Source organism: Lynx canadensis, chromosome B1 (assembly GCF_007474595.2).
Source record: "Lynx canadensis isolate LIC74 chromosome B1, mLynCan4.pri.v2, whole genome shotgun sequence".
Classification (NCBI taxonomy): Eukaryota; Metazoa; Chordata; class Mammalia; order Carnivora; family Felidae; genus Lynx; species Lynx canadensis.
The window spans coordinates 58,534,129-58,553,270 of NC_044306.2; the positions used below are offsets into that span (position 1 = coordinate 58,534,129).

The 19,142-nt window shown below is 41.3% G+C and overlaps 1 long non-coding RNA gene across 1 annotated transcript in view; it reads right to left on the minus strand.

Annotated features, from left to right (window-relative positions):
• Window positions 1–19,142, minus strand: part of LOC115512085 — a 32,054-nt gene that overhangs the window by 2,594 nt on the left and 10,318 nt on the right. The window contains exon 2 of the long non-coding RNA XR_003968276.1: window positions 11,655–11,719. This is a non-coding gene — a long non-coding RNA (uncharacterized LOC115512085). The remainder of the gene's footprint in view (window positions 1–11,654; window positions 11,720–19,142) is intronic.

Here is a 19,142-nt window from a genome sequence, read left to right on the forward strand (position 1 = left end):
TTGTGCCACAGATATCCCTTTAAAATAAAATTCTGAAACTAAGCACACCTAAAGGCATCAGACCTATTAATTCTAAATAAGGAAGAGAGATCAGGGGCTTAGAAAAATATGCTACAGTGTATTTTCATAATACTGCACAATGTACAAAAATACAGTCTTATCAGTTTTGTAATTTAAATCTACACCCCTTTGAGGTACTTAGGATATACTTTTTAATGATTTTCTTTCTCACCTTTTCAGACCTTTATTTTTCCCATATGGCTATTGATATAATATATGCTTGTTAGAAATTTTTCAAACAATATAGTAAATATAAGTGATAAAGTAAAAGCCACTTGCTGTCTTACCCCCCAGTGAAAACCGCTGTAAACATTTATCATCCATCCTTTGAGATGTTTTTCTATGCATGTGCATGTTATATGTAAAATAATAGGATCTCCTTATGACAGTGTATCATAAATACCCTGTATTTGCTTTCTATTGCTGTTTAACAAATTACCGCAATGTTCCAAGATCTAGCAATTGTTAAGTTGTAAGTTCCTTTAAGGAATTAGGAAATCATTGTTATTTATGACATCCTTTGTGTATACAGGCATACCTCAGAGATATTGTGGGTTTGGTTCCAGACCACCACAAATAAAGCAAATACTGTGATAAAGCGGGTCAAATTAATTGTTTGGTTTCCCAGTGCATATAAATGTTTACAGTATACTGTAATCTATTAAGTGTGCTATAGCATTATGTCTAAAAAATAATGTACATACCTTAATTGAAAAATACTTTATAGGGGTGCCTGGGTGGCTAAGTCGGTTGAGCATCCAACTCTTGATTTTAGCTCAGATCATGATCCAAGGGTAGTGGGATAGAGTCCCACATCCGGCTCTACACTCAGCATGGAGTCTGCTCAGGATTCATTCTCTCTCTCTCTCTCTCTCTCTCCCTCTCCCTCTCCCTCTCTCTCCCCTTCTTCCCCTCTGCCCCTCCCTGTTATCCATTCTCTCTCTCTCTCTCTCTCTCAAAAATAAATAATAAAAATTAAAAATACCTTCTTGCTAAAAAAAAATGCAAACTACCATCTGAGCTTTCAGCACGTAGTAATCACTAATCACAGATATTAACAAATATAATAATAATGAAAAGTTTAAAATATTGCAAGAATCACCAACACATGACACAGAGGCACTAAGTGAGCAAATGCTGTTGGAAACATGGTGTCAATAGGCTTCTTGACACACAATTGCCACAGCCTTCAATCTGTTAAAAAATGCATTATCTGTAAAGCACAATAGAGCAAAGCATAGTAAAATGAGGTATGTCTGTATAAATATGTCCACCATAGTTATTAAATATTTTTTTGGCATCTGGATGAGATGTTACATCTTCCAACAGCTAAAGTTCTTGAGCAAAAATCTCATCTCAAAGCTCTTATTAGCTGACTCCAAGCCTGTCTTTATTTAATATTTATTTATTTTGAGAGAAAGAGCATGAGCAGGAGAAGGGCAGAGAGAGAGGGATACAGAATTCCAAATAGGGGATATCCCAAGTAATAGGGCAGAGCCCAGTACAGGGCTCCATCCCACAAACCATGAGATCATGACCTGAGCCTACATCAAGAGTTGGATGCTTAACTGACTGAGCCACCCAGGCACCCCTAAGCCCATCTCTGTTTTTAAGACAACAGTGGTAGTCATTTAGGAAAGTCTGGAAAGACACAGGGCCTGGAGGAGGCCTGAGATGAACCTAACAATTCCACTACTGTAAGAAGAAAGAGGAAAGTATGAATTCAATTTATAAAAGTAAAAGTAAAATAAGCCTTCTGCTTATTCAGTAGTTTAAAAAATAATGAAAATTTCTTAGCCAGCACTATATAATTTCTGGCTTGCATTCGTTTTTAAGTCACCAACAAAGAATAGTTGATTTACATATTGATTTATAATTCCCAGCTTTCAAGGAAGGGATTACCTCTAACCACAATCTATAGGAATCTGTTTCTTCCAAGAAAAACAGAGTGGGAGAAAAGTAGGGAAGGAGAGCACAGGAAATGATTAGGCTGTCCCTTATTACTCAGTGTTTATTTTCATCCAGGGAGATTACCTTCCCCTCAGAGTAAAGCACTAGAGAACTTTCTGGAGCCACTGTCAATTTTTCCAGCCTCTTGGGAAAGCTGTTTGGCAGTGTATATCAAGAAACGCTAAAACGTTTATATCCTTTAACACAAGATATTAGATAGTGTGGACTGGCCCACTGGACAGAATTCTAATTTCCTTCTCGTGTCTTTGGGCGTGGTGGAAATGAAATACCACATTTCCAGATGCCCTGCAGCTACAGGTCCAGGTATGAGTGAAGTTCCATCATTCAGACGCCTGGATTCGGAACTGAGTTTAGAGGGGAGCAAGTCAAGAGGCAAGGCATCCATTTGCTAAGGCAATGTGATTTTACAGCAAGCAGCTTCTTGGTGTGGGGTTTTCTGATCCTGGCAGAAGAAATGAAATCCCAGGGCTAGAAACTGTCTCTGGAAACCCCATTTACTTTTACACACATTCCAAACAATTTTGGAAACCACAGAATATATGATAATAAACACTTCGCTTAAGTTAGCTAGAGTAGTTTCTGTTATCTGCCACCGAATGCCAACCAGGCCAGCTGTGTCCGGGTCTCCAAGACCACCCTCAGGCTTGATGGTTCCCTAAAAGGACTCAGAAGACCAGAAGCTAGTGTAGCCACAGCTGCCATTTATTGCAGCAAAAAGGATAGAGTAAAATCTCAAAGGGAAAAGGCACGTGGGACAAACACAATCTGGAGGAAACCAGGCACAAGCTTCCAAGAGTCCCCTCTTAGCAGAGTCACACAGGATATGCTTAATTCCTTGGGCGATGATGTATGACAGCAAGGGCAAAGTGTCATCAACAGGGGAAGCTCACCTGAGAGCCTGGTTGTCAGTGGTTTTATCAGGGGTCAGTCACACACAGTGCCTGCAATGGTGGACCTCAGTTACTGAAGCTCCACAGCCACAGGGGGATCTCAGGTGTCCACCGTAAAGCACGTAGTAAAAACGATCTAGAAAAGCAGTTATAGCATGGCTCGAGACCCCAGACATGAAAAACACTCATTAATGAGAATATTCCAAGAGCTCAGTCCCCACGAGCCAGCCAAGGGCCAGTCACAAACACAGCCCTCATTGGAGTGACCCAGATCTGCTGAGTTAACCCTTTACCACCCACTGGGAACTCCACTTATGGACATTCATAGTAAAGAATTACCCAAAATATGGAAGAAAGTAAAAAAACATGAAGACAGTAATTGTAATTTAAAACAGCAAAACATTGGGGGTAGGGGTTGAGGTTTTGGGACTGAAGTTCTCGCAGTAAGAAAATGGGTTATGTCAATTATGGTTCATCCACTTAAGTTTTAGGCAACCACTAAAACACCACTATGAAGCAGTATCATTCATTTTATGAAGCACTATGTTAAAATGATTATATATAATATGGAATGAAAAACCAGGGTATGAAAGCATACATATACTCTAATTACAACTATGTAAAAAAATAAGACATCCACCAAAAAAGCAAAAATTGGGTAATTTTTTATTTTCAAAATACTCTTTAACATGGCTCTTTACTTTTATAATAAAATAATTAATTAATTAATTTTTCGGGGCACCTGGGTGACTCAATTGGTTAAGCATCTGATTTTGGCTCAGGTCATGATCTCATGGTCCATGAGTTCAAGCCCCACATTGGGCTCTGTGCTGACAGCTCAGAGCCTGGAGCCTGCTTCGGATTCTGTGTCTCACTTTCTGCCCCTCCCCCACTCATGCTCACTCGCTCTCTCTCAAAAAATAAAAAAAATAAAAAGTTTTCAAATAAAAATAAAAAAAATAAGTTATTTTTTAAAACCTCAAGCAAATTAGTCACAGTTTTGTTTTTGTTTTTGTTTTTTTATTTCAGTTGGATAAGTAGAGGTTCCTAGAGGCAATAGTGAAAAAATAGATCTAGGGACAGCAAGTGGGCAACTACCATGTAATGAAAAATCAAATTGAAAGTCATATCCATACAACCATAATCAATTTGGATCTGGTCAAATATTACATAGGTTTAATTTCCCAGTATTAATCCATTGTAGTTTCTGTGTGGAAACCATGGTGTCACTACATATGGTCCACGATGAACAGAAGTAGCTGCAACATTTGGTCTTGGTGGTAATCAATATGGATATTGCAGGTTGGTCTAAAAGGGAGGTTGTCACTTGGCATGGTTTCCTTTTAAGTTTGAATGTTTGTCAACTTTAGCAATTTCCTCTCCCCCCATATAAGAAAGTCTTTAATGCTTTTCATATAATGTTTGTACAGCATGGTATAGCTTTAAATTCCTTTTCAAATGCTAATTAAATCTCTCGTGGGTAGAAATTATTAACTTATCAAAAGTAGGTTTAATTAAAATTTTTGGAGAACCTAAAGTCTTAATAAAAATAAAACAAATGAAATTTTAACTGGTGATGTGTATTTATTAAGGTTTTAAGTTACCTTAAGTAAAAATCCACAACACCTTTCTCCAGAACCCAATGGTAACTACAAGAATGTCATTTTATGGGCAAAAGACATGAATAGACACTTTTCCAAAGAAGACATCCAGATGGCTAATAGACACATGAAAAAATGCTCAACATCACTCATCATCAGAGAAATACAAATCAAAACCACAATGAGATACCACCTCACACCAGTCAGAATGGCTAAAATCAACAACTCAGGCAACAACAGATGTTGCCAAGGATGCAAAGAAAGAGGATCTCTTTTGCACTGCTGGTGGGAATGCAAACTGGTACAGCCACTCTGGAAAACAGTATGGAGGTTCCTCAAAAAGTCAAAAATAGAACCACCCTACGACCCAGCAATTGCACCACTAGGGATTTATCCAAAGGATACAGGTGTGCTGTTTCAAAGGGGCACATGCACCCCAATGTTTATACCAGTGCCAATGACAATAGCCAAAGTATGGAAAGTGCTCAAATGTCCACCAACAGATGAATGGATAAAGAAGATGTGGTATATATATACAACAGAGTATTACTTGGCAATCAAAAAGAATGAAATCTTGCCATTTGCAATAATATGGATGGAACTAGAGAGTATTATGCTAAGCAAAAGTCAGAGAAAGACAAATATATGACTTCACTAATGTGGAATTTAACATAAAAAACAGATGAACATAAGGGAAGGGAAGCAAAAAGAATATAAAAACGGAGAGAAACAAAACATAAGAGACTGTTAAATACAGAGAACAAACTGAGGGTTGCTGGAGGGGCTGTCGGTGGGGGGACAGGCTAAATGGTTACGGGGCATTAAGGAAAATACTTGTTGGGGTGAGCACTGGGTATTATACATAGGGGATGAATCACTGGAATCTATTCCTGAAATTATTATTGTACTCTGTGCTAACTTCAATGTAAATTAAAAATAAATAAATAAATTTAAATAAGGAAAAAAAAAACAATGTTATTTGTAAGATGGTATGTTTGATTAGCACGACTTTACAGTGACCCTACTTTTATGCTTCAAGGATTAAAAATTTCATGTATTCATTCTGTTTACTCACTGAGCAAATATTTACTGAGTGCCTACTATCCCAGGCACTTAACATACAGCAGCAGTAAACAAAACAGACCTTACAGTCAGGGCAAGGGTTCATGAGGGAAGATAGGTGACAAAGAAATGTATTAATAAAGTATTTTACATAGTGTAAGTGCTTACAGGGTAAGAGGATAAATAATGATGGAACAGGGTGCTATTTTTAATACAAGACTCAGTGAAGCCCCTAGAACAGGTGACATTGGAGCAGAAAGCAGACTGCAGTGAGGGAGGAGGCCATGCAGGTGAGCAGCACTCCATGCAGAGGGAATTTTCAGAGGCAAAGGCCCTGAAAAGGGACCGCACTTGGTTTGTCTGAGGTACTACAAAGACTTCAAAGAGGATAAAGAGTAAACAAAGGTGGGGCGCCTGGATGGCTCAGTCAGTTAAGGATCTGACTCTGACTCGTATTCTTGGCTCAGGTCATGATCTCATGGTTCATGGGATGGAGCTCCATGCTGGGCTCCGTGCTAACAGCGCAAAGCTTGCTTGAGATTCTCTCTCCCTCTCTCTCTGCTCCTCCCCAACTTGTGTGCACATATTCTCTTTCTCTCAAAATAAATAAATAAACATTAAATAAAAAGAATAAACAAAGGTGTGTTAGACTGCTTGGCTGCCATAACAAAGTACTACAGACTGGGTGGCTTAAGAGAAATTTCTTGTCTCACAGTTCTAGAGGCTAGAAGTCAGAGCTCAGGTGTTAGCGGGGGTGGTTTCTTCTGAGGCTTCACTCCTAGGCTTACAGATAGCCATCTTCTCCCCATGTCTTCACCTGGTCTTCCCTGTGTACACAGCTAAGTCCTAATTTCTTCTTCCTATACGGACATCAGTCACACCGGCCAAATTGGAGGATCTCATTTTAATGTAATTATCTCTATCTCCAAATACAGTCACATGCTGAGGGCCTGGGGTTTAGGACCTCAACATACGGATTTTAGGGGGACACAGTTCAGCCCATAACAAGAAGGGAGGGGTAAAAAGATAAAAAGTCAAAGAGATGGGAGGCTTAGGGGAGCAGACTAGGTAGGGCCTTGCAGGCCACACAAGAGTGTGAACTCTTCTGATGGAAATGGGGAGCCACTGGAGGGTTTTAACCAGGAGAACAGCATTAGCTGTTCTTGGATTTCAAAATCACTCTGACCCCAGCATGGACAATGGATTGGAATGGAGCAAGGGTAGAAGCAGGGAAACCATGTCATAGAGTGGAGACAAGACCTTCTCTTTTAATTAGGACAATCAAGAAAGGACTCCCTGATGGCATACCATTGAACATGAGTGAGTAAAATGAATAAAAAGTAAAGGGAAATTCCTGCTAGCACCTGAGGAAAGAGAGAAGCAAAACAATTTTTCAGTAGAAATTGAATATAAAGAAGCCATGTAATGAATTTAAGGTTGGAATAAGTATTACAGGATTCCTACTTTCACATGATTTAAATATGTTAACTTATTTATTACTCTTATTAGCTTGACTCGGCTAATTTGCTTTTCTTTCCTATTGCTGCTGTCAGATTTTTTTTATTCCCATTTTATTTCATGTACTTTCTGCAAACTGTTTTGTGTCTTCTTTTATTTGTCATTTATAACTGAAATTGAAATGTTAAGTACTAACCTGAAATATAGTCATAATTTCAGTAGCACTTAGTATTTAAATAGCGAGATTATCCACATACTACAATCATGTACTCATTAGAGTCACTGAAAAAGCAATCAAAATTAGAGCTCCAGGAGCTCTTAATAACTTTTTAAAGTTTATTTATTTTGGGAAAGAGAGCACGTGCACACATAAGTGGGAGAGGCAGAGAGAGAGGGGGAGAGAGAGAATCCCAAGCAGGCTCTGCACTGTCATGCAGAGCCTGATGCAGGGTTTAATCTCATGAACTGTGAGATCACGACCTGGGCCAAAACTAAGAGTCCAACGCTTAACCAACTGAGCCACCCAGGAACCCCACTCTTAATAATTTTACATGTAAAGAAGAAACTAAATAAAGAGAAAATAAAAACGTTTTTTAATACGCTTCAGAAATATTGGAAACTGCTTTGCAAGTTTGGATTTTTTGATGCCCTCCATGCTGTGGCATTGCTACTCTCTGCCAACCTCAACTCACAAAGACTTGCCACAGGGTCTTCTTTTCCAAGGCTCCTTGACCCCCTTCTCAACCCCATCCTGGAAGGAAGCAACAAAATAATGGGGACCTGGAATTTCCTAGACACCTAAACTACTGCCCTTCCAGCAACATCGTACATGCAAAAATTCAAGAAAGCAGAGAAAGAAGGAAGGAAGGAAGGAAGGAAGGAAGGAAGGAAGGAAGGAAGGAAGGAAGGAAAGAAGGAAGGGAGGAAAGAAGGAAGCAAGGAAGGGAGGGAGGGAGAAAGGGAGGGTGGATCTGCATATATTTTGACCTAGCAATTTTACTTCTAAGAATTTACTGTATGGAAGTATTTTAAAGACCCTCATCACAGCATATATCACTGAAAGAATGAAACAGCCTAGAAGTCTAGCGATAACAACTTTCCTTCTAGAGCCCCCAATTGGCTGTACTTCCTTCACTTGCTTAATTCCTACTCATCCTACCAGGGCTCAGTTTAAATTCCACTTTGAGGGAACCCTGTCCTGGCCCCCAGGATGAGAGAGAGTAGGGCATTCTGCTAGTGACTCAGATGGCATCCTCTTTTCCTTTGTAGCTCTTACCATAATAGTTAAGTAATCACATGTACAGTTCTTAATGTTTGCCTTTCTCCTTCTCTTCTCAGATCATAATTTCTGTAAGGGCAGAAACGAGGCCCATTTTCTTCACAGCTGTACCCTCAGAGCAGATCACAGTGCCCAGAAGATAGCATGCCCTCAATAAATATGTGTTGGCCCTGGATCTACTTTAAATGGATAAATTTTATGGTACGTGAATTACATCTCAATAAAGCTTTTTTAAAAAGATGTTGCCATTAATCTGTAAATTAATTAAACATTAAACTAATGAAAATTGTCAGACAGTGGCATACAATGTAGTTAGAAAAAAATATTTGAGCTGTATGTCTACTGACACGGAAAAATCTTCAAGAAATAGTATGCAAAAGAGTTTTATAAAACAGTTTACACAACAGGATCCCATTGGTTTGGTTGACAAAAGGATATACCCATATATTCAACTAATATTTATTGAATGCCCATATTTCCAGCCACCATTCTAAAGGTTTGAGATTCCAGTGAATAAAGATCCTCGTTATTGTGGAGCTTATATTCTAGCATGGCAGATTGGCCATAGGTAATAAACATAATTAATAACATCTTACAGTATATTAGAAGGTAAAAAGGGCCATGTGGCGGGGGGCGGGGGGCATGGGGTTGGTAGGCGAGTATCTGGGAGTGCTGGACAGAGACATACTGCAGTTTTAAACGGGAGGTTAGCCTAATCCTTTGCAAAGGTGAATGAAGACTCAAGAGAGGGAGTTAGCCAAGCATGTATCTGACAGAACAGCAAGCCCCCAAAGCATGTTTTGTTTTCTTCTGCTCAAGGAACAGGGTGGAGATCAGTGTGGCTGCAGCAAAGCAAACAAGAGGGAGTGCATTAGGAGAGGAGGCCCAGGTAGTGATAGTCCCTTGTTACCATTGTAAGCACTTCAGTTTTCACTCCATAAGGGGCAGGGGTGGGGGGGTATTGCAAAATTGTGACCAGAGAGATGATTCCCGTTTGAGAGGACGGCTCTGGCTGCTGAACTGGGGAGTATGGGAGAAGCAGGGAGGATGTTTAGAGTCCAGCACAGTAATCCAGACAAGAAAGGATGGTGGCCCACACCCAGGAAAGGGCAGAATGGGTGGCTAAGAGATGTTCAGTGCCCAGATTTCTAAGGATAGAGCCAACAGGATTTCCTAATGGACTGAACGTGAGGTGTGAAGAGAGGAATCAAAAATCAAAGTTTGGGGTCTAAGCACCTGGGGGATGGAGTTGACAATAACAAAAATGAAGGCAGAGGATGAAGCTAGTTTGAAAAGAAAGAATTGGAATTGAGCTTTGGATGTATTATTTTTGAGACATCTACCAGACATCTGTGGTATACTGTTTTCAAATTATCATAACTGGCACCCTCTGCTAAATTAGCTGCTGAGAAGAGTCCAGGACTACATTGCCCAGAATCCCCTTCTCCATCAGTCAGCCAGTGAGAGGCCTGAACTTTGAGGCACTTGTTCTCTGGAAGTGGTTGCAGCTGCAGTGAGGTTCCAAGTGGCATCTGGTTGAGCATTCTGAAAAATGCCCACATGGGGATAGTTCGTGGGTGCTTGTTATTCACAGTAGCTTCAGGACTTTACTGACTATAGCCTGAAAGATTCGGTGCAAGGATCCCAAAATGTGCCATGGCTTCCAGACATGTGCTTGCTGTAGGCTAAAACACACGTGACAATTTTTGACTGTCCTTTCTTCCAACCAATGGCCTTCTAACCATTGTTTAAACTTCCATTCGTAGTCAGCGTGCATAGTCTTCTGTTTCCTTCACTGATGAAACATGCAAATGGAGATGTGCAGTGGGCAGTTGGGAATGTCAGTCTGGAGTCTAAGGTGGGAGGTTGGGGCCGGAGATGAGATTTGGGGGTCAGCAGCTAATGACGGCATTCAAACCTTGAGCTTGAACAATCATCAAACACAGAGAGAGAAAAGTTCAAGAACTAAGCCTAAAGCAAACCAACCTGGACAGGCCACAGGAAAGAAGAGGCTAAGTCTGCTAAGGAGGAACCAATGAGGCAGAAACATCCAGACCAGCCTGGCACCCCAGAAGCCAGAGGAGAAACAGCCACAAGGAGGAGAGAATGGCCAACCATGCCAAGAGCTGCTGACAGCTGAGAACTGACCCACCAGGTCACATAAAGTGGATGTTTTTGGTAACCTGGACAAAAGCAGTTCTGTGGAGTAGAGGGGGATTTTTAAGCCTGATTGGAGGGGGTTTTAGAGAGAATGAGAGGAAAAGAATTGCACACAGCTGTGTTCATTGTAAAAAGCCCAGTGACTTACATGAAAATGCCAACAAGCGGGGCGCCTGGGTGGCGCAGTCGGTTAAGCGTCCGACTTCAGCCAGGTCACGATCTCGCGGTCCGTGAGTTCGAGCCCCGCGTCGGGCTCTGGGCTGATGATGGCCCAGAGCCTGGAGCCTGCTTCCGATTCTGTGTCTCCCTCTCTCTTTGCCCCTCCCCCGTTCATGCTCTGTCTCTCTCTGTCCCAAAAATAAATAAACGTTGAAAAAAAAAAAATTTAAAAAAAAAAAAAATGCCAACAAGCAATATCTCTGGGTCATGTTATTACAGGTGAGGATTTTTACTGATTAGCTCAAATGAATATGCACTTCTTCTATAATTAGTAAAAATAAAATTATTATCAACAGCTCTCTCTAAATGCTTCAATTACCTATCTGCCATGGCCAGAGGCTGACTCTGAGTTCCAAGGGGCTCCAGTCTAAGAAACAGAAAGTGTAGACAGATACAAGTTCCTGGGTGTCAGTCTCACGTCCCAGACACTGTGCCACCTTCTCTTTATCCCAAGAACACCAAATGATGCACCTACTGTCTGCTGTTCCCAAACTTCAATTACTGAGCATTTTCAAATTAAATAGCACCCTGATAACTTCAAAATTCTTTTCAATTATTAAAATAAATGTTTATGGAACACTTCCCATAAAGCAGGAATTTGCTAAATAAACATTGCATTTAAAAAGATGAACGTGGGGTACCTGGGTGGCTCAGTCAGTTAAGCACCCGACTCTTGATTTTGGCTCAGGTCACGATCTCATGGTTTGTGAGTTTGAGCCCTGCACTGGGTGGTGTGGCCCCTACTTGGGATTCTCTGTTTCTCTTTCTCTCTCTCTCTCTCTCTCTCTCTCTCTCTCTCTCTCGCATATTCTCACTAGCACGCGCGCATGCTCTCTCTCTCTCTCTCAAAAATAAAATAAAACTTCAAGAAGATGAATGTGATTGTCAAGTGCTTAATTTACACCGTGAACACCATTTATTCAGGATAGCCAGAGACCCATCTAGCAGATATACCTGTCAATCCCACCGAGGAGAGAAGGCAAACATGAGAAACTTCAGGCACTTGAAGCTTGTAGGACCTAAAAAGGTAAAAAGGAAACCTTGAGAGATCTAAATGTGACATTTTATAAGGAGTGTTAACTTGTTATTGGGATTTAAACAGTTGAGAGATTTTTGTGAACTGCTTCTGAATGGGGGCTCTCTTCCTGATGTTCTGTATCCAGCACCTTCCCAGTAGTGCATATGGTTAGCACTTAATTAACATTTATTGAACTAATTACCTCACTTACTCTCTTTTACAGAAATAGTCATAATGATTATCCCCTCTTTCTAGCAAGTACAAAGTTAGGTTTAATGAGGGCAGACTAATTAACATACGAGGAAAGCTGGAGAATCTTCAAATGTTTGGAGGACCCATGGGGGTGTTTCTCTCCAGCCTCCAGATGATTTCTGTCATGTTAATAGTGATGGGCTCAATTTCTAGTCCCTGGGGTTGCAAAGTCCATCTGCCAGTGAAGGGGATCTTCAAAGTACAAAAGGAAAGAAAACAAGGATTTTAAAAAGTGGATTTGACAATATACTAAGGTGAAAAATAATGATGTTACATCTCGAAGAATCTTCTAACCATTGATAATAGACATACAGTAAAATCTTATAAGGTTAATGAATAATAATGAAGCTAACTGCTTTTCGTGCATTACCTAAATTAATGTTCAAAACAACTGGAAGCAGAATTATTAGCCTTATTTTACAAATGAGAAAACTGAGGTTTTGAATGGACTGAATGATGAATGACCTAAGGCTGGGCTCAGGGCTGCCCCGATGAATGAGGGAAAGCACCGGTGGGGTCCCAAAAGGGGACACAGAAGCATTACCAGTATGTTTGTGCCACAGTGATCAGAAAAAGAAGAGGCACAGGAGTCCAATTCTGTAGGAGGTTTAGCAGCATTTAGGGACCTCCTAGCTACAGATAGATTCTTGGTATATAATTGCTCAAGAGAAAGAAGCCAGAATCGAACTTACATTATATCAAAGACTCAGGAATACACAGCTGTAGATCTGTTATCAATGGTTATCAGGAGGGAAGAATAGGGACTCCTGGGGTGGCTCAGTCGGTTAAGCACCTGACTTCAGCTCGGTCATGATCTCACGGTTCATAAGTTGGAGTCCCGCATCGGGCTCTGCGCTAACAGCCCAGAGCCTGGAGCCTGCTTGGGATTCTGTGTCTCCCTCCCTACCTTTCCCCCACTTGCACTCTCTCTCTCTCAAAAATAAACATCAAAATTTTTTTAAAAAGAGGGAAGAATAAACATGAAAGCCTTGGGGGGATGACAACTGTTAGAATGTCAAGCTTCAATAATTTGTGACAACCTAGGAAATCTCAAAAGTGTGTATGCAGAATTGCTTCAAATTGTATTACATTCCCATGCTGTAATGAAACATGTCAAATTTATTTGCAATGTAAAATGAAGTGATGAACCTTGACCAGCAGGTGGCAGGCTTACCTCATGACGATTTTTTAAACTTTGCAGAGGGATTACAGTAAACTTTTGATTCTAATATCATTACAAAAACTCATGTTTAGCAGGAATTAGAAGTACAATATTATTTGATTACACTGTGTCCTGGAACTTCATGACTAAGGTTGACTAAATTTGTTCATTCAATTAACTGCAAGAAGACAAGATAATACAGGTAGGTATTAAGTGAATTCATCATCAAGACATTTCCATACACTAGACATAAAGTACAATGTCTAGACAATTCTAAATCATGGGGGGAATAATATATTTAAATATTGATTTCCTGAGAACCCTGGGGGGTTCAGTCGGTTAAGCATCCGACTCTCGGTTTTGGCTCAGGTCATGATCTCACAGTTAGAATTCGAACCCCATATGGGGCTCTGCACTGACAGCGTAGAGCCTGCTTGGGATTCCCTCTCCCTCTCTCTCTGCCCCTCCCCTGCTCTTTCTCTCTCTCAAAAAATAAATAAATAAATAAACTTTAAAAAACAAATAAACAGGGGCGCCTGGGTGGCTCAGTTGGTTGAGCGTCTGACTTTGGCTCAGGTCATGATCTCACGGTTTGTGGGTTTGACCCTGCATTGGGCTCTGTGCTGACAGCTCAGAGCCTGGAGCCTGCTTCTGGTTCTGTGTCTCCCTCTCTCTCTGTGCTCCTCCCCTGCTCACATTCTGTCTCTCTCTCAAAAATAAATAAAGATTTAAAAAAAATTTTTAAATAAATAAATACATAAATAAAAATGTTAAAATGAATTTAAAAAAAGAGTATGTCTTTCTTCACCTTATTTACATTCAGATAACCTCGGGTTTCACTAACTAATGTAATAAGTTAACATGCATGACTTCCCCCAATAGTACGTTGGGCAGAAAGGAGGAAAGGAGAAGGTTCCTGCCTTCAAGGAACATATAACCATATAATAGAGACAAGAACAGTAGAATCTTATGTTCCTGGGAACCTTCTAAAATTCTGAAATACATGATTCCATATATATTCCCCTCAAAAGACCTACATTATCAAAGAGCAGGATGCCAGTTAGTTTGACTTTTGAGTAGGGAATGGTCAGCTAGGCACTCACTAACTCAACTACTCATTACCACCTCACCCCACAGCCCGACCCCCACACATTCGCACATCTTCAAAACTCGGGTGATTAAAATTTGTATGTCAGAAAAGCTTCATGTGCCTAGGTATCAAAGTTCCTTTTACCAACAGAACCAGAAAATGTTCCATCTACAAATGCCAGGTCTAATAAACACACGGCACAATAAAAACATAAAGTGATATCGGGGCACCTGGGTGGCTCAGTCAGTTAAGCGTCGGACTTCGGCTCAGATCATGATCTCGCAGTTTGTGAGTTCAAGCCCTGCATCAGGCTCTGTGCTGATAGCTTGCTCAGAGCCTGGAGCCTGCTTTGGATTCTGTCTCCCTTTCTCTCTGCTCCTCCCCCACTCACACTCTGTCTCTGTCTCTCTCAAAAATATAAATAAATAAATAAATAAATAAATAAATAAATAAATAAATAAATAAAAACCATAAAGTGATATCAGGGCACCTGGGTTGCTCAGTCGGTTAAGTGTTCAACTCTGGCTCAGGTCATGATCTCACAGTTCGTGAGTTTGAGTGAGCCCTGCGTTGGGCTCTGTGCTGACAGCTCAGAGCCTGGAGCCTGCTTCAAATTCTGTGTCTCTGTCTCTTTCTGCCCCTCCCTCACTCATACTCTGTCTCTCTGTCTCTCTCAAAAATAAGTAAACAGTTTTTAAAAATTTAAAGAAAATGGGGCGCCTGGGTGGCTCAGTCGGTTGGGCGGCCGATTTCGGCTCAGGTCATGATTTCGCGCTCCGTGAGATCGAGCCTCGCGTCGGGCTCTGTGCTGACAGCTCGGAGCCTGGAGCCTGTTTCGGATTCTGTGTCTCCCTCTCTCTGCCCCCCCCCCCCCCGTTCATGCTCTGTCTCTCTCTGTCTCAAAAATAAATAAACGTTAAAAAAAATTTTTAAAGAAGAAAACCATAAAGTGGTATATACATTTCAGATGCCAGTTAATAAAAATCAGGTTAGTGGTGCAGGTTACAAGTATAGAACTGGGCAGTGTGCTGGTGAGAATACTTAAGGAAGATTTCCTGAAGTCAATAAAGGTGAGCTAGAGCTGGGATGATGGCAGAGAGTCAAAGAAAGAGGAGGGCCATTTGGGTTGGGAGAGAGATATGAGAAATCATAAAGGAGCTTTAATTATTACAGAACGTTTAGAAGACACTTCGTTTAATTTAATTTTTAAAATAATGTGCTCTTTACTACCCACTAATCTCATAAGAGGGTTGCATCTGATAATTAATCTTCTAGGATCCTACTGGTGCCAACCCTCTATAAGTTGATTATCTTCATGCCAATTGCACTATTATGGACTGAATTGTGTCTCCCCGAAATTCTTATGTTGAAGTCCTAACTTCAGATATCTCAGAATGTGACCTTACTTGGAAATTGGGTGGCTGCAGATGTAGTTGAGATGAGGCCACAATGGAGTAGGGTGGCCAGAATATGACTGGTGTCCTTATTAAAAGGAGACATTTGGACACAGACACACACCCCGAAAGAACGCCATGTGAAGACTGTAGTTAGGCTGCCACAAGCCAGTGAACTACCAGAAGCCAGGAGAGAAGCCTGGAATAGATCCCTCCCTGATGCCTTTAGAGAGAGAGCAGCCTGCTGACCCCTTGATCTTGGACTTCCCGCCTCCAGAACTATGACACAAGTTTCTGTTTAAGCCACTCAGTAGCTGGTCCTTTGTTATAGCAACCCCAGCAAACCAACCACACGCATCAACCAAAACCCACTACCTTAACTCAGCATCATATATGTACAAATGTATCCAGTGAAATCCAGTGAGCATTCAGATGTAGCAGTCTATTAGAATTGCAGATCAGGGTACAAACTGTGTCATGCAGAGGCTGTATAAATTCAAAGACTCTGAGTAAATCTTCTTTTGCCAATTTGAAATGAAGTGTAGCTGCTGGTGGAGGCCAGCGAAATAGCAAGAGAGGCCAGCTGAGGCTCCTGTCTGAGTTCTACACCATGTGGAGGCGGGGGGGGGGGGGGCTGTGCCACTGCTCGATTAGTCCCCATCTTGTTTGGAACATCAGGCTCTAAGTAGTCACACCGCCCTCCTTGAGTTACTCTTCCTGTTCTTGCTCGAATGGTGCATCGGTTGGCAGATGGACTACCTTGTGTGGCAGAACTGGGCTTTCAACTCCGACTGCCAACCTGAAAAATGATCCAGAGTGCTCCTGACCCTGATGCCCGCATCTATACCTCTCCGGCTTTAGTGGCAGTACTGCGCTGATTCCGGGGGATAAAATATGTCCATATCTCTTTGCTTATTTGGTGGCTTATTTATTAATGTGTATCTCCATTTCTGCAAAGGACTTGAGGTGACTTAAAAACACCTGTCCAGCATGTACATTACAAACTGTATGATCTGGGGGCTCCTGGGCGGCTCAGTTGGTTGAGTGTCTGACTTCAGCTCCGGTCATGACCTCACAGTGAGTGAATTCAAGCCCCACACTGGGCTCCACACTGTCAGCACCGAAGCTTTCAGGGCAGAGTCTGCTTCTGAACCCCTGTCCCCCTCTGTCTCAGACCCTCCCCCACTTGTGTTCTCTCTCCCTTAAAAATAAAACATTAAAAAAACTGTATGATCTCAAATGGACAGGGTAGCTACACATTCTATAAAGTCTGTTTTTATGGAATTGTCAGGTCTTCCCAGATACTGAGGGCAAATGCATGCCTGTCTGTGCTGTTAGAATGATGTGTGCTTTCAAACTCTAAACTAAGTTTTATCTGCCATCATGTTACCTTTTACACAAAGCAGATAATCAAAGGTAAATTGATCAGTGTAAATGACAGAGAAAAGGGGGAGGGAGTTCCCATTTCTCATTCTTATCTGCTGATTACATTTCCCTATTAGAGGCTCAGTAACACAATAAACTCCTTATGCAAGAAAATTCACTTTGTGGAAAATGTTCTGTGTGTGTTTATAACTTATTCTCATATGTACTGTAAAGGTGATAGAGCTTCTAAAAATTAAAAGACAGAAAAAAACTATGACAAGAGCCTAATATACAACAACAACAACAATAACAACAACAAAAACCCAGGAGAAATAAAAATAAATTGAGTGAATAATTTTTTCTAGAGACATAAGCATTCAAGCACTACCACTCCTTACAAATTTTGTACACAGAGCACTGTAATTCCAGAAAAGAGGCAAGGGTAGGGAATGACTGACAGCATTCAAAATTTGTAAGCAGTTGATTTTTTAGAAAATATTTAAAGAAGGGGCACCAGGGTGGCTCAATTGGTTGAGCATCAGACTTTGGCTCAGGTCAAATCTCTTGGTTTGTGGGTTCGAGCCCTGCATCTGTGCTGACAGCTCAGAGCCTGGAGCCTCGTTAGGATTCTGTCTCCCTCCCTCTCTGCCCCTCCCCTGCTCATGCTCTGTCTCTCTAACATCAAACAACATTGTTTTTAAGTTAAAGAAAAAAATCAGAATCCAAGAATTTCAGTGACAGCAAATGATCGTAGACCTTTCCTGTAAGAGATGCTTTGAATTATCCTCAAGTATCACAAAACAACAAACAAACAAACAAAAACAGAACTGCATGAAACACAGCCGCTCTATCCTGAAAACCTCATGTAACTGCATCCTTACAAAAAAGAGAACTCCTCAGGCCCTCATGACAGCAGCACACTGCACTAATATGGCACTAATGTTGGCTGATGCTGAAATTATCACTCCTTTGTCCTGCTGTAAGCTGATTCTTGCACATAAGGAGACATGAGTCAGTGTAAGACTATTACCCTGAGGGATGATGCTAGGTTCTAGATAAATGTTTTCTGGAAACACACCATCTTAGTCAGTTCTGGCTACTCTAACAAAATACCATAGGCTAGGCAGCTTACACAATAGGCATTGCCTACAGTTCTGGAGGCTACAGTCTGAGATCAGGACATCAGAATGGTGGGGTTCTAGTAAGCGCTTTCTTCCCAGCTGTGGATGGTTGCTTCCTCACTGTGTCTTTCCATGGCAGAGAGAAAGACCTTCTTGTGTTTCTTCTTGTAAAGGCACTAATCACAGCGAGAGGATCCTACCCTCATGACCTAACTACAACCCTACTCCTAACATCATCACAGTGGGGGAGAGGGTTTCAACATAGGGATTTTGAGAGAACTCAGTCCATAGCACACACACATAGGATTTATGCAGTTTTGCCCATCTTTTGAGGTCCTCTCTCATGGAAATTACTCTTATGCGCACAGTACACAAACCAATGGGTTTTGAATCTGTATTTTGGGTTACGACAGTACAGCAAATGCACCTCCACAGTGTCGGTGTGCTGTGCCCATGTGTGTATGGAGCTTCTCAGTGTACATTCAAATGCCATATACAGTTAGTTAGCACTTTTACACACAAGATCACAGGCACTCGAAGGAAGGACCACTATTCCCATTTTGTAAATGGAGAACAACTCAAGTGGTAGGATACACCAATGGGAGGAGAGGAGCATCCATGGCAGTCTGGCCAGAGGATGCTGGCGGGATAAAGCAATATGTAGAAGACTCTTACTCCAGAGCAACTCAGCCTATGGAGGCCCAGCTACTCTGCTCCCATAGAATGCCAGGCCTGTTGGAACGGGGTTCATTATGTTCCACTCTGGGTTGGAAATATTAAGCGTGATTAAATGAGAAGAACACAAAGATTCGTGGAGCTCATGAAATCCACGCTCTCCATCATTCAGGTTTTATTCAACAACATGGCAAGTATCAGTGCCCTTGTGACCCCCGGAAAACCATGTTGTAGCCAAAGCTCTCCGTAGTACTGTCAGAAATATATCTCGTTGCTAAGATAAGCCATTGCAGCCACTGATATTTCAAGCCTAAAATTAACTCAGCATTCCTGGCATCTAAACCATCAAGTTATTTCAGGATAAC